This window comes from Pezoporus occidentalis, unplaced genomic scaffold, assembly GCF_034315485.1.
Source record: "Pezoporus occidentalis ecotype Australia unplaced genomic scaffold, CSIRO_AGI_Poc_V1 ctg129, whole genome shotgun sequence".
Lineage (NCBI taxonomy): Eukaryota > Metazoa > Chordata > Aves > Psittaciformes > Psittacidae > Pezoporus > Pezoporus occidentalis.
The window spans coordinates 53,615-66,208 of NW_026913092.1; the positions used below are offsets into that span (position 1 = coordinate 53,615).

Below are 12,594 nucleotides of genomic sequence, written 5' to 3' on the forward strand. Positions count from 1 at the left end.
TTAAATCCCAGGAGATCTGTTCCCATGATGTCAGTTAATAAACTGCTATTTTTTTTTTTTTTTTTTATTTGCTGATCAGGAATTTCCACCTTTTGTTGTGTTTTAAGATCTTTCTCAGCACCCAGGGCCAATGCAGCAAATGTGGAAAAAGAACAGTAAAACCATCAAATTAAGTGAATTAATTCATGTGTCATAACTTTCTGATCAGTTACTGGGATCTTTCTTTTTAACATTGTTAAAGATATTTATCCTCATACTTAAATTTTGGTCATGTAACACCGCATTTCAAATGCAAACAAGTGCCTTGCTTTTGCTGAATAACGTTCATTTTTCAGTAGCAGTGAAAAAATTACCCTGATGCTTAGTACAGCAACACTTGAAAGCATTAGTCTGTATTTTCTGTTCACATTAACTGTAATGTGTGGAAAATGTGGGCTCCATACACTGTGCCATACACTAGACACCCCGGTTCTGCTGGGGGGCCACTCCATCAGGAGTGGGGCTGAAGGGGTGATTCAGGCTGCCCAACTTCTGAAACCTCACAGCCTTTAGAAACCGAGCCTCTGCTGCCTTGGGATGAACTGGACATAGGCTGCACTGGTGGGTTCACTGCACCCCAATTCTGCTTTGAAGTGCACTCTCACCTCCTCCCTAGCGCTGAGAGAGAAGCCTACGCTCCTGGATTAGACACATAAGAACACCAAGAAAATAACATGAATCCTCTATTTATGATTTTTTTCAAGTCCCCAAAATATTACAGTAATTTAAAACAGTTAATACTGATTTTAGAATATGAAGCATAGCATGCTATTAGTGCTGGAAAATGTTATAAAAGAGAATTTTTACATAAAAGGTAAAGCACATGAGGAATACGGTAGCAAACAGTTCATCAGGAAGGGTACTGTAGGAAGACAGACGAGGTATGCACCCTCTTACCATCTTAAATTTTCTTTGTGATGACTTTTTCTGTTCTCTCATAAAGAAAAATCCTACATTTCTTTATTGAAGTCTCTTTATAGACCTGATAGAACCAGCATTAACAGGAACAAGTATTTTCTAGACTAATGGGGATGTTTAACCACTGCATTGCAGTATTGGGCGATGCTTCTCAACAAGCTGTCTGTAAAGTCAGCAGACAGTCCTTCTTGTTTGCTGGCACAGTGGCTTATTGTCAGGATCAATTTGAGATGAAGTAAGATGACTTCAGGTTTGTGCCTTTCCTTTTTAAAGCTTTGTTGCATTTTCCTGCTGTATTTCACAGGCAGCAGCTGATCCTTGCAAGTTAATGGAATATCAGAAATACCATGAACAAATGGCACCAAACAAGCTTCAATACCCAAACTACAGGATAACAGATGACAACGATATTTTATGACAGATTTGGTTATGAAGATTCCCTCTTCAGGAAGGAATATTTATATCTAAAATGCACGTGACCAATAGGTGAATCATGCTAATGGGCCTCTTTCTTCACTGCGTTATGCTTTGCACAGTCAGCTGTATCTGTGGAAAACAAGCAACCAGTGTGCAGCAAATAGTTGTAGAAAGCCAATTTTGCAGTATTTTATGGTAGTTTTGTGAGATTGCGGAGAGTGACCACACAGTTTCAAAGCAGTCACATTTTGTGATAGATTTTATTCATCCTCAAGGAGTTAGAGAAAGAACATTTTCAAAGCTCAAAATGACAGGAAAGCAATGAGAGGAGTCATGGCACTGAGGTGAATAATGCTGCCTGCTCTTGCTAGTTCTCAACCAAAGTGAAGTCCCAGGCTGTGGCTGGAGCCAGTTGTTACCCAATTTTACAGAGGAGAGATGTAAGAATATTTCAAGTGCATTCTCTTTTTAAGTTTGGTACAAGAACAGTAAAGAAAATTCCAATTGTTTATGGACATACAATGGTGCATATATTATAAATACATATTTTTGTGATCAGTTTATATTTGGTGACAGCACAATTATTGATACAATTATGTAATACAGATGTAAATACCTTAAGAACAGATGGTTGGTTTGGGGTTTTTTAACCAAACAATTTTATCTGCTCCAGCATCTTCAGTGCATTTTTTTTCTTCAATCTTTGAAGTGATTGATCTGACTGATTAAAATGAATGGGAAAACCTTTATAGAGAAGAACAACACAAATATATTCTCTTTCCTGTAGTTGTATTGTTCTCTTACAGCCTACCAGTAATCTGGTTGAAAGCCCTGTGTACCCTGGTGGCAGGAATAACTGCTGGAGAAGGTTGCCTCTGCAAAATCTCCCTGGAACAACAATAATACATGCCATAGTGGATTATGCACATTCCAAAACATTGTCAGAAAGGCTTAAAAAGGAGCTGAAGTTTCTGCTGCTGAGGCCAGAGCATCAAGAGCTTTGGCATGATCAGCTCCTGGCTGTTCCTAATGTAAGAACCTATACCAAGTTTCAGCTTCATTTTGCATGCCAGTGTTTTTCCTTCCCTTGGTATTTGGCTTTTCTACACACTTGTGAAATAAATATTTCCATTAGAGAGGCAGCTCAGAGAAGCTTGAAAATGTTGCCACAGTTCATAAACTACACCAGCCTGGGCAGAAATACATTTTAAGAAACTTGATCTCTAATCCTCTGCCTTAACCATTACAGTCTGAGCTTTCACAATGTCATATTACATTTCTTATTTACAGTTGAGGTTTGCTTTTTTTTTGTCAGGAAAACAAGAACAGCCCTTTACTAGTAATACAATGACAGTTACTTGCCACACATTTGTAAGTACAGTAGGAAAAAAAGGTATTTGTTGCACATACCTGTTAACATGACTTTGTAACATCTGCCCATTAAATATCTGTGCAGTTACCCACTCACACTGATCATTGGAAAACACAATTGTGAAAGGATGGATTATTTTGATGTTCTCCTTCATGATAAACTTGCTGTATATTAAAAAAAAACAAACCAAAAACCAAACAATAAACCAAAACCCAACATGTTTTGTCCATGCACCTTTTATTCACTAAAATAAATTAATTTTTAAATACCAGAACTTGCCACTGTGGTTTTGTCAGCCTGTTTGGAATTTATTTTTGAGGTCTTTATAAAATAAACTGCTTTTCTGCCTCTTGAAGGGTTTTGTGTTATAAGTTAAAATAATGCTGTTTGGCAGACCTCTCCAAGTTCTTTTGAAAATATGTAGAAATACACAATAGAAATAATAGAAAATACACAATGACAAAGGCTTGGGAAAACTCAACGTTCAGTTGTTAAGCAGCTTCATCTACCACTGTGAGCCTGCCTTGCTAAATGCTCTGCACAAAGCACAGCTGGAAGAGACATGTCGGGCAGGTATATAGCTTTCCTAGGTTGGTGTCCAAAGCACACAATCTGTATCTCATGTTCCTGCCACTTTTAGCATGTATTTGTTAAACAACTAATTTAACTGGCTTTTAAAGGGGTCATGAGGATGGAACTTTCCCAGTGCCTTTATGAAGGAAGTGTAGTTCGCATTCATAACAATACTATTTCTTTCTAATTTATTCACTTTGCAACTTGAAAAAACAAAGAAGGGGAAGGGGTTTGAACAGATTTTTGTATTTGTCAATACTGTTTTATTTGGAGTGAAACTTACCTTCTGCTTTTGCTTTTCATATTTCAGATGGGTCATTTTTCAGCATTTGTCAGAGGTGCTATTTTGGCAGCTATGAGATCTGAAGTCTTACATTCAGAAAACAAACTGAATGTTAAGGACAGATACCACTGTAGAGTTCTTTGTGCTTTCCCACTGCCTACCTTTAACTGCAGCAAAGGCATTACTGCATTCACATCTGTGATAAACCAGCTGTCTCGTCAGCTTTGTCATGTTCTGACAGCATTCAAAATATATTCAGTGCTTTCCACATAAGGATCCTATATTCTAAGACAAGGGACAAGTAGAAAAGAGAAACATATCATGCAAAAACCCAGTGTAATCCAACTGCTCATAGTTTTACTTTTGATATCACCATGGTTAAACACACAAACGTTCCTTCCTTAATTCAAAACCTTGACTTCTCACTGCAGCCATCAGTAGCTCTAGGTCCACATTTGTCAATTACTCCCTTCCAGCACAGACAAGTGATTTTTCTATTAACAAGTTGTTGATACTACCAACAGAGGTGTCAGCTAATGTGCAGTGTAGCAATCACCCTCTAAAGCACAGACGTATGCTACGAGTAGCAGTGAGAACACTAAACACCTTTTTGATGCTCTTAAGAGCCCATCACAACAAAGTGCAACTCCTGTAAAAATTTCAGTTGAGCTGGATACACTTTGGAAATTAACTGAGGCTAAAAGGGGATAAAGGTCTTGCATCTGTTACTAGAATATTGAATCTTTTTATCTTAAAAATTACTTTCACAGTAATCCTTAATTTCTTAGCAAGATGATGTATCTTTACCTCATTTGTGTATAAGTGTATTGACTTGTATGTAAAGTATGTAACTTCACAAATACATACAAGTAGTACCTTATTAACCGGAAGGACAGTTTCTAGGTCTACCAAATAATTTCTAATTAAAGGCATGCATTCCTTCTTTTACCTGCTCTTTAGTAATTAACAGTGACATGCTGAGCTTACTTTGTTACATATAACTCACTTTTAGGATGATCATTTTGAAGGGTTTTCATTTCTATTTTACTTTCTACCAGGACACATGATGTAGCTCTCCAGCGAATGAGAAGTAAAATGTATTATATGCTTACTATATATATATATATATATATATATATATATATATATATACACACCATTACATGCTTATTAGTCTATTACCGAGAGTGGTTAATTTTTTTGCTGTTGGGAAATTTCATTTTAATGTTTCTAACAGTATCCACACACACTTGAAAGGACGAGAGGAGTTACAGTGAGGTCCATGGGACTTAACACACACACGCAGATCAGCTGGAGAATGCAGCATATACTGCTACTTGCTGTGTGACATCTTGCATGATTCAAGCCATTGAGAAATAGCACAGATCTGTGTACTTGAGCAGTGCAGCCTACACTTACCTTGTTAGTTAATTCTTGGCTTAAGCCCTGACTTGCTTCCTCATTAAGCCCCTAGGCTGGGTCTTGAAGCCTTACAGGATCCAAGGGACCAGAAGAGCATATGGTTCTGCAGAGGTTTCTTGTGCAGCTTGAACAAGAAGGGAGACAGAAGGGAGCAGCACATGAAGAATCATCCAGTTTTCTTCTTCCTGATGCTGCCATCATCATTTGATGTAATAGGAGAAGAGCATAAGGGAAAAACCTTTATTATTCTATTTCTAGAAGGCACAATTTGGTTTCATGGCTTTATTTGTTCAGTCTAGAGTAACTCCCTTTTTGAGAGGGAAAGTCTGTATTTGGCTTTTAAAAATTTTTCTTTTTTAGATCTTCATTTTACTCTTACTGGCCCACTACAGCATCCATGCAGCCAGCACGTTACTCTTCTGAAGCTCAACATAAGCTAGCAAAAACTAAGAAGGCATATTCAACTGAGAGAAAATAAGAGGCATGAAGCAAAAATGGAAGCATGACGCCCTTTTCAGGATATAATCCTGTGTTTCTGTGGAGAACACTCATTAGCCAGGAAGTCTGTTACACTTGCTCTTTGGTACTGTGGCGTATGTTCATGCTGTTCATGTTTTGCACCTTTCCATGTCTTTGCCTCACATTCATCAAAAAACATCGTGTCTGGTACCTTCAACTACTGCTTCCATTGTGGGAGCATTTTCCACAAAGGAATAACACCCAACCTTACAAATGCTTAATCTTATGTGGAAACTCCAGGGCATGTTATAGAATCATAGAATAGTTAGGGTTGGAAAGGACCTTAAGATCATCTATCTCCACCCCCCCGCCATGGGCAGGGACACCTCACACTAAACCATGTCACCCAAGGCTTCGTCCAACCTGGCCTTGAACACTGCCAGGGATGGAGCATTCACAACCTCCCTGGGCAACCCATTCCAGTGCCTCACCACCCTTACAGTAAAGAACTTCTTCCTTATATCCAATCTAAACTTCCCCTGTTTAAGTTTTAACCCATTAGCCCTTGTCCTATCACTACAGTCCTTAATGAAGAGTCCCTCCCCAGCATCCCTATAGGCCCCCTCCAGACACTGGAAGGCTGCTATGAGGTCTCCACGCAGCCTTCTGTTCTCCAGACTGAACAACCCCAACTTTCTCAGCCTGTCTTCATACGGGAGGTGCTCCAGTCCCTGATCATCCTTGTGGCCCTTCTCTGGACTTGTTCCAACAGTTTCCTGTCCTTTTTATGTTGAGGACACCAGAACTGCACACAATACTCCAAGTGAGGTCTCACAAGGGCAGAGTAGAGGGGCATGATCACCTCCTTCGACCTGCTGGTCACGCTCCTTTTGATGCAGCCCAGGATATGGTTGGCTTTCTGGGCTGCGAGCGCACACTGAAGCCGGCCCATGTTCATTTTCTCATCAACCAACACCCCCAAGTCCTTCTCCGCAGGGCTGCTCTGAATCTCTTCTCTGCCCAACCTGTAGCTGTGCCTGGGATTGCTCCCACCCAGGTGTAGGACCTAGCACTTGTCATGGTTAAACTTCATGAGGTTGGCATCAGCCCACCTCACAAGCGTGTCGAGGTCCCTCTGGATGGCATTCCTTCCCTCCAGGGTATCAACCGAACCACACAGCTTGGTGTCATCAGCAAACTTGCTGAGGGTGCACTCAATCCCACTGTCCATGTCACAGACAAAGATGTTGAACAAGACCGGTCCCAACACTGATCCCTGAGGGACACCACTTGTTGCTCGTCTCCAGCTGGACATTGAGCCACTGACCACAACTCTTTGTGTGCGGCCTCCCAGCCATTTGTTTGTCCAAGTGGTCCATCTATCAAATTAATATGGCTAAAGCCGGTTCCAGGAGCCTTTCACAATCACTAATGAAAACTGTTGCTTCCCCCAGCGATCCCTTCCATGTTTAATGGGTGTTACCACCTCTGACTTCTCATAATGTAAAGGTGTTTATGCTTTTGCCCCTACTCCCTACAGAGGAGGGAAGTGGTTGTCACAGTTCATGATGCAGGAGCTGAAGGGGCACAGGGTAGTAGCACACCGACTGACACCCTCTTTACTTTTAGCTGTTTCTCGCTGGCACAGCATTTGAAACTATCTCTTCAGTCTCATAAACGAGGACAATGCCGTGCTGGCATAGGTCAAAACCAATACTCCAGCTTGCTTTGGCAGTTTTATAGATCAGAAAAGTGTCACATTTCTCAAGTGTGTCTGAATACATTCTTAGTCTTGTTCATGTGTAACAATGCATGGTATTACACAGGTACAGAAACTCGAAGTTACAAATGGGAGCCACTTCTCTGAACATCAAGTGATAGCAATTTTCATAAACTAAAAAGCCTGAGGGACCATTCTACTGCTACACAAAAATGGGAATATGAAGCAGGTAAATTGTATGCCTGGTCCCGTATCTGGAGGACACTGGACCATTTCCATCCACAGCAAACACATAGATCTTCAAAAGTTAAGGCACTAGAAAGCTGCTAACCCTTGTAGTCACTTCAGCGCATTTTGCCCTGCTTTGAACAAGGCTGCAAGTCTGAAAGCAGAGCTTCCTACACCAGTTTAACAAGTTTAGCAAAACAGACATTCATGTAATTCGTTTTTACCATGAGAAAAAAATAAAACATCCACACTGCAAAGCTAGGACAAAACTAAAACTGAGCAACTGCCATCATTTTGTAAGGTTCATAACTTCTGCAGAGTACAGCTGGTTGAGTATTTGGGTGTTAGCAATTTTGTACTGAGATGTCTTTGGCTGGAGTATTTAGTTTGTTTAACTCATGTAGAGGTCAGCCTCACTCCCCCTGTTTTCAGAGAATGTTACTGAGCCAAAATCCAGCTCTTTCAGAAACCACTAAAATACTTCCAATATGGTTGCTTATTGGATCAGCTCTCAGTTTCAAGACCATGAAAAGTCATTAGATTAAAAGCTGTATTTCAGCTAATCAGCATCACTTTTTTTTCTTTTTCCTGACTACATAATTCTTTTCAGTATTTTGGATAATCTGTCAGGAGAAACAGTGAAGGAAAAAAAACCTATCACTTAACAGTAACTCTTCCAAATTTCAATAAAGAAATTGCAAATCAGGAGATAAATACACATAAAAAGAAGGTTTTGCACTCTGAAAGATCTTCTTCTGAAACTCTAAGTTTCCTTAAACAGTGCTCAAGGCCAGGTTGGACAGGGCCCTGGGTGACACAGTCTAGTGTAAGGCATCCCTGCCCATGCCAGGGTGTTGGAACTAGATGATATTAAGGTCTTTTCCAACCCAAACCATTCAGTGATTCATTGTAAGAATAAGGTCTTGGTATCAAGTTGCCACCTATGTTAGATTAAAAAAAAGTTAAATAAAATTCTTTCAGAACTACTTGTAAGTGCCAGAAGAAGAATAGAGATGTGTGACATCGCCACTTCTAGTATCACCACTTCTAGTGATACATGTGGGTGCTAGGGATATAGATAGCAGTAGCCTGAGGAACATGAAGGATTACAGAGCCCTGTGAGAGGTGGTTAGGGGCTCTGGAGCTCAGACAGTCTTTTCATCAATTCTCCAGGGTACAGGGGAGGACCTAAGAAAAGCTAGGATGATCAGCCAGGTTAATAACTGGTTAAAAGGGTGGTGTCATAGTCAGGGGTTTGGGTGTCTTGAACATGGGACCCAAGCTTGTAGGCCAGGTCTAGTAGGGGCTGGTGGAGCTGTTTTGGGAGGAGGCTTGCCAGGCTGGTCAAGGAGGCTTTAAACTAGATGTGTTGGGGGAGGGGGCATCATTCCATTCCAACACACCCAGTCAGTTGCCAGCACCTATAACAAATGCTCGGAGCAATGTAAAGATATCCCAGCCACTCCAGCCAATGAACCGGCTTCAGTTGGAGCTCGGCTCAGATGCCTCTATACAAATGCCCATAGCATGGGGAACAAACAAGAGGAATTGGAGATGTGTGCACATCTACGGGGGTGTGATATAACAGGCATCACAGAAACATGGTGGGATGGCTCCTATGACTGGAGTGTTGGAATGGAAGGTTACAGGCTTTTTAGAAAAGACAGGCCTGGCAGGCGGGGAGGGGGAGTTGCCCTTTATGTTAGGGATAGGCTGGAGAGCATGGAACTCTGTCTGGGGACAGGTGAGCAGTCCACAGGGAGTTTGTGGGTCAGGGTTAAAGGGAATATAGCTATGGGAGAAATTACTGTGGGGATCTGTTACAGACCGCCTGATCAAGGAGAACCTGCGGATGAAGCACTCTACAGACAGACAGGAAAAGCCTCACATTCACAGGCCCTTGCTCTCATGGGTGACTTCAACCACCCTGACATCTGTTGGCACGACGGTACAGCCTGGCACAAGCAATCCAGGAGGTTCCCCGGTTGTGTGGAAGACAACTTCCTTCTTCAAGTAATAGAGGAGCCAACAAGGAGAGGTGCCATGCTTGACCTCGTGCTCACCAACAGGGAAGGGCTCGTTGGAAATGTGACGCTCCAGGGCAGCCTTGGTTGTAGCGATCATGAGATGCTCAAGTTCGAGATCCTCAGGACAGTGAGAAGAGCGTGCAGCAAGCTCACTGCTCTGGACGTCAAGAGAGCAGACTTTGGCCTCTTCAGGAACCTGCTTAGTAAGGTTTCATGGGGTACAGCCCTAGAGGGCAGGGGGACCCAAGACTGTTGGTTGATATTCAAGGATCACCTGCTACAAGCTCAGGAATGTTGCATCCCAACCAGAAGGAAGTGCAGCAGGAGGGCCAGGAGACCTCCTTGGATGGATAAGGAGCTCCTGAGGAAAATTCAAATGAAAAAAGAGGCTTACAAAAGGTGGAAGCAAGGACAGGCGGCCTGGGAGGAGTACAGGGATGTGGTCCGGGAAGCTAGGGACCAAGTTAGGAAAGCTAAAGCCCAGTTAGAATTAAACTTGGCTAGGGATGTTGAGGATAACAGGAAGGGATTCTATAGGTACATAGCGAATAAAAGACCAGGGAGAATGTAGGCCCCCTCAGGAAGCTCTCAGAAGAACTACCTACACAGGATTTGGAGAAGGCTGAGGTTCTGAATGACTTCTTTGCCTCGGTCTTCATCAGCAAGTGCTCCGACCACACCACCCAAGCCTTGGAAGGCAGACACAAGGACTGTGAGAATGAAGACCTTGAGCCCACTGTAGGAGAGGATCTGATTCGAGACCATCTTAAGAACTTGAATGTACACAAGACCATGGGACCATGATGAAATCCATCCATGGGTCATGAAGGAGCTGGCAAATGAAGTTGCTAAGACACTGTCCATCATATTTGAGAAATCATGGCAGTCAGGTGAAGTTCTCCACGACTGGAAAAGGGGAAATATAACCCCTGTTTTCAAGAAGGGGAAAACGGATGACCCGGGGAATTACAGACCAGTCAGTCTCACCTCTGTGCCTGGCAAAATCTTGGAGCAGATTCTCCTGGGAGGCATGCTAAGGCACATGAAAATCAACAAGGTGCTTGGTGACAGCCAGCATGGCTTCACTAAGGGGAAATCCTGCCTGACCAATTTGGTGGCCTTCTATGATGGGGCTACAGAACTGATGGACAAGGGCAGAGCAGTTGAAGTCATCTACCAGGACTTGTGCAAAGCGTTCGACACTGTCCCACACGACATCCTTGTCTCTAAATTGGAGAGACATCAATTTGATAGGTGGACCACTCGATGGATAAAGAACTGGCTGGATGGCCGCACACAAAGAGTTGTGGTCAATGGCTCAGTTTCCAGCTGGAGACCAGTAACGAGTGGCGTCCCTCAGGGATCAGTGTTGGGACTGGTCTTGTTTAACATCTTTGTCGCTGACGTGGACAGTGGGATTGAGTGCACCCTTAGCAAGTTTGCTGATGACACCAAGCTGTGTGGTTCGGTTGATACCCTGGAGGGAAGGAATGCCATCCAGAGGGACCTCGACACGCTTGTGAGGTGGGCTGATGCCAACCTCATGAAGTTTAACCATGACAAGTGCAAGGTCCTACACCTGGGTGGGAGCAATCCCAGGCACAGCTACAGGTTGGGCAGAGAAGAGATTCAGAGCAGCCCTGCTGAGAAGGACTTGGGGGTGCTGGTCGATGAGAAAATGAACATGAGCTGGCTTCGGTGTGCGCTCGCAGCCCCGAAAGCCAACCGTATCCTGGGCTGCATCAAAAGGAGCGTGACCAGCAGGTCGAAGGAGGTGAAACTGCCCCTCTACTCTGCTCTCGTGAGACCTCACCTGGAGTATTGTGTGCAGTTCTCATGTCCTCAACATAAAAAGGACATGGAACTCTTGGAACAAGTCCAGAGGAGGGCCACGAGGATGATCAGGGGACTGGAGCACCTCCCGTATGAAGACAGGCTGAGAAAGTTGGGGTTGTTCAGCCTGGAGAAGAGAAGGCTGCATGGAGACCTCATAGCAGCCTTCCAGTATCTGAAGAGGGCCTATAGGGATGATGGGGAGGGCCTCTTCATTAGGGACTGTAGTGATAGGACAAGGATTAAAACTTAAAACAGGGGAAGTTTAGATTGGTTATAAGAAGGAAATTCTTTCCCATTAGGGTGGTGAGGCACTGGAATGGGTTGCCCAAGGATGTTGTGAATGCTCCATCCCTGGCAGCGTTCAAGGCCAGGTTGGACGAAGCCTTGGATGACATGGTTTAGTGTGAGGTGTCCCTGCCCATGGCGGGGGGGGGGTGGTGGAAATAGATGATCTTAAGGTCCTTTCCAACCTTAACTATTCTATGATTCTATCAGGCAAAATCACATGGAACATCCTCAGCCGACCAAGGACACCCAAGTGACTAGATCTCCATCCTGTGAATAAATTAGTCAAGAGGGCTTTCAGAGAGGTGCAAGGTGACAGCAATTTCTTGAATTCCAGGAGTGAAAATGAAGGCTGTCACTACATCAAGATAGGGGACAATGCTTAGGCCATGCCTTACATTGACACCAGTGTCATCAGCACAAGCAGAATCCCATGCATTTTGTATGTATTTAGTAATCCAGGGAGGTAATTACAAGAGGAAAACACCTTGGAATTGCGACCGTGGAAGTTAAACATGGGGGAAATACTTGTTTTCAGTCAGTACAATGCAATTCTTTTGACAGAGAAGGGCTGGTAAAGTCAGAAAGTCTCATGAGCAGTACTGAAACACATATAAACAGACCCATAATATGCATGATTCACTATAGGAGGTGAAGTTTCCCACGCAGCAAAAAAAAGGTTGGTGTTAATTCAAACTTGTAGGATGAGCCGCATGACAGGGGGAAAAGAAAAAGAAAAAAGGAACAAACCAGTGCTCAGGACATACTGAAATTTGTTTGGGAAAGGAGGCTGCCAGCCTGGGCTAAAGACAGATCTGTCTGGTAAAATCAGTGTGATAAAAACTGCTAATCATTAAAGCCATCCATCTCATTAGAAAACAAGTGAGTTTTTTTTCAGCACCACTTACTGAGCAACATTTATCCATAATAGAGTGACAATGCAATACCAAGAGCAACATTGCCAGGAGACGCATTTGACAGACATCAGTTACATGGCAAAAAGTATTTTAGTTCT

The 12,594-nt window shown here is 42.9% G+C and overlaps 2 long non-coding RNA genes across 4 annotated transcripts; one reads left to right on the forward strand and one right to left on the reverse strand.

Moving 5' to 3' along the window:
• The first annotated feature begins 107 nt into the window (after positions 1 to 107).
• Positions 108 to 7,903, forward strand: LOC134158284 (uncharacterized). 3 transcript variants are annotated; one of them, XR_009962696.1, is made up of 3 exons: positions 108 to 1,718; positions 2,162 to 2,405; positions 7,310 to 7,903. It is a non-coding gene; the product is annotated as an uncharacterized LOC134158284 (long non-coding RNA). The 3 variants fall into 3 exon arrangements; XR_009962698.1 differs by lacking the exon at positions 7,310 to 7,903 and having other exon boundaries at positions 108 to 920; positions 1,262 to 1,718; positions 2,162 to 2,950; XR_009962697.1 differs by lacking the exon at positions 7,310 to 7,903 and having other exon boundaries at positions 2,181 to 2,950.
• Positions 1,616 to 5,789, reverse strand: LOC134158285 (uncharacterized). Its single transcript, XR_009962699.1, has 2 exons — positions 5,022 to 5,789; positions 1,616 to 3,887 (listed from the first exon to the last, which is right to left on the reverse strand). It is a non-coding gene; the product is annotated as an uncharacterized LOC134158285 (long non-coding RNA).
• Positions 7,904 to 12,594: the final 4,691 nt, after the last annotated feature.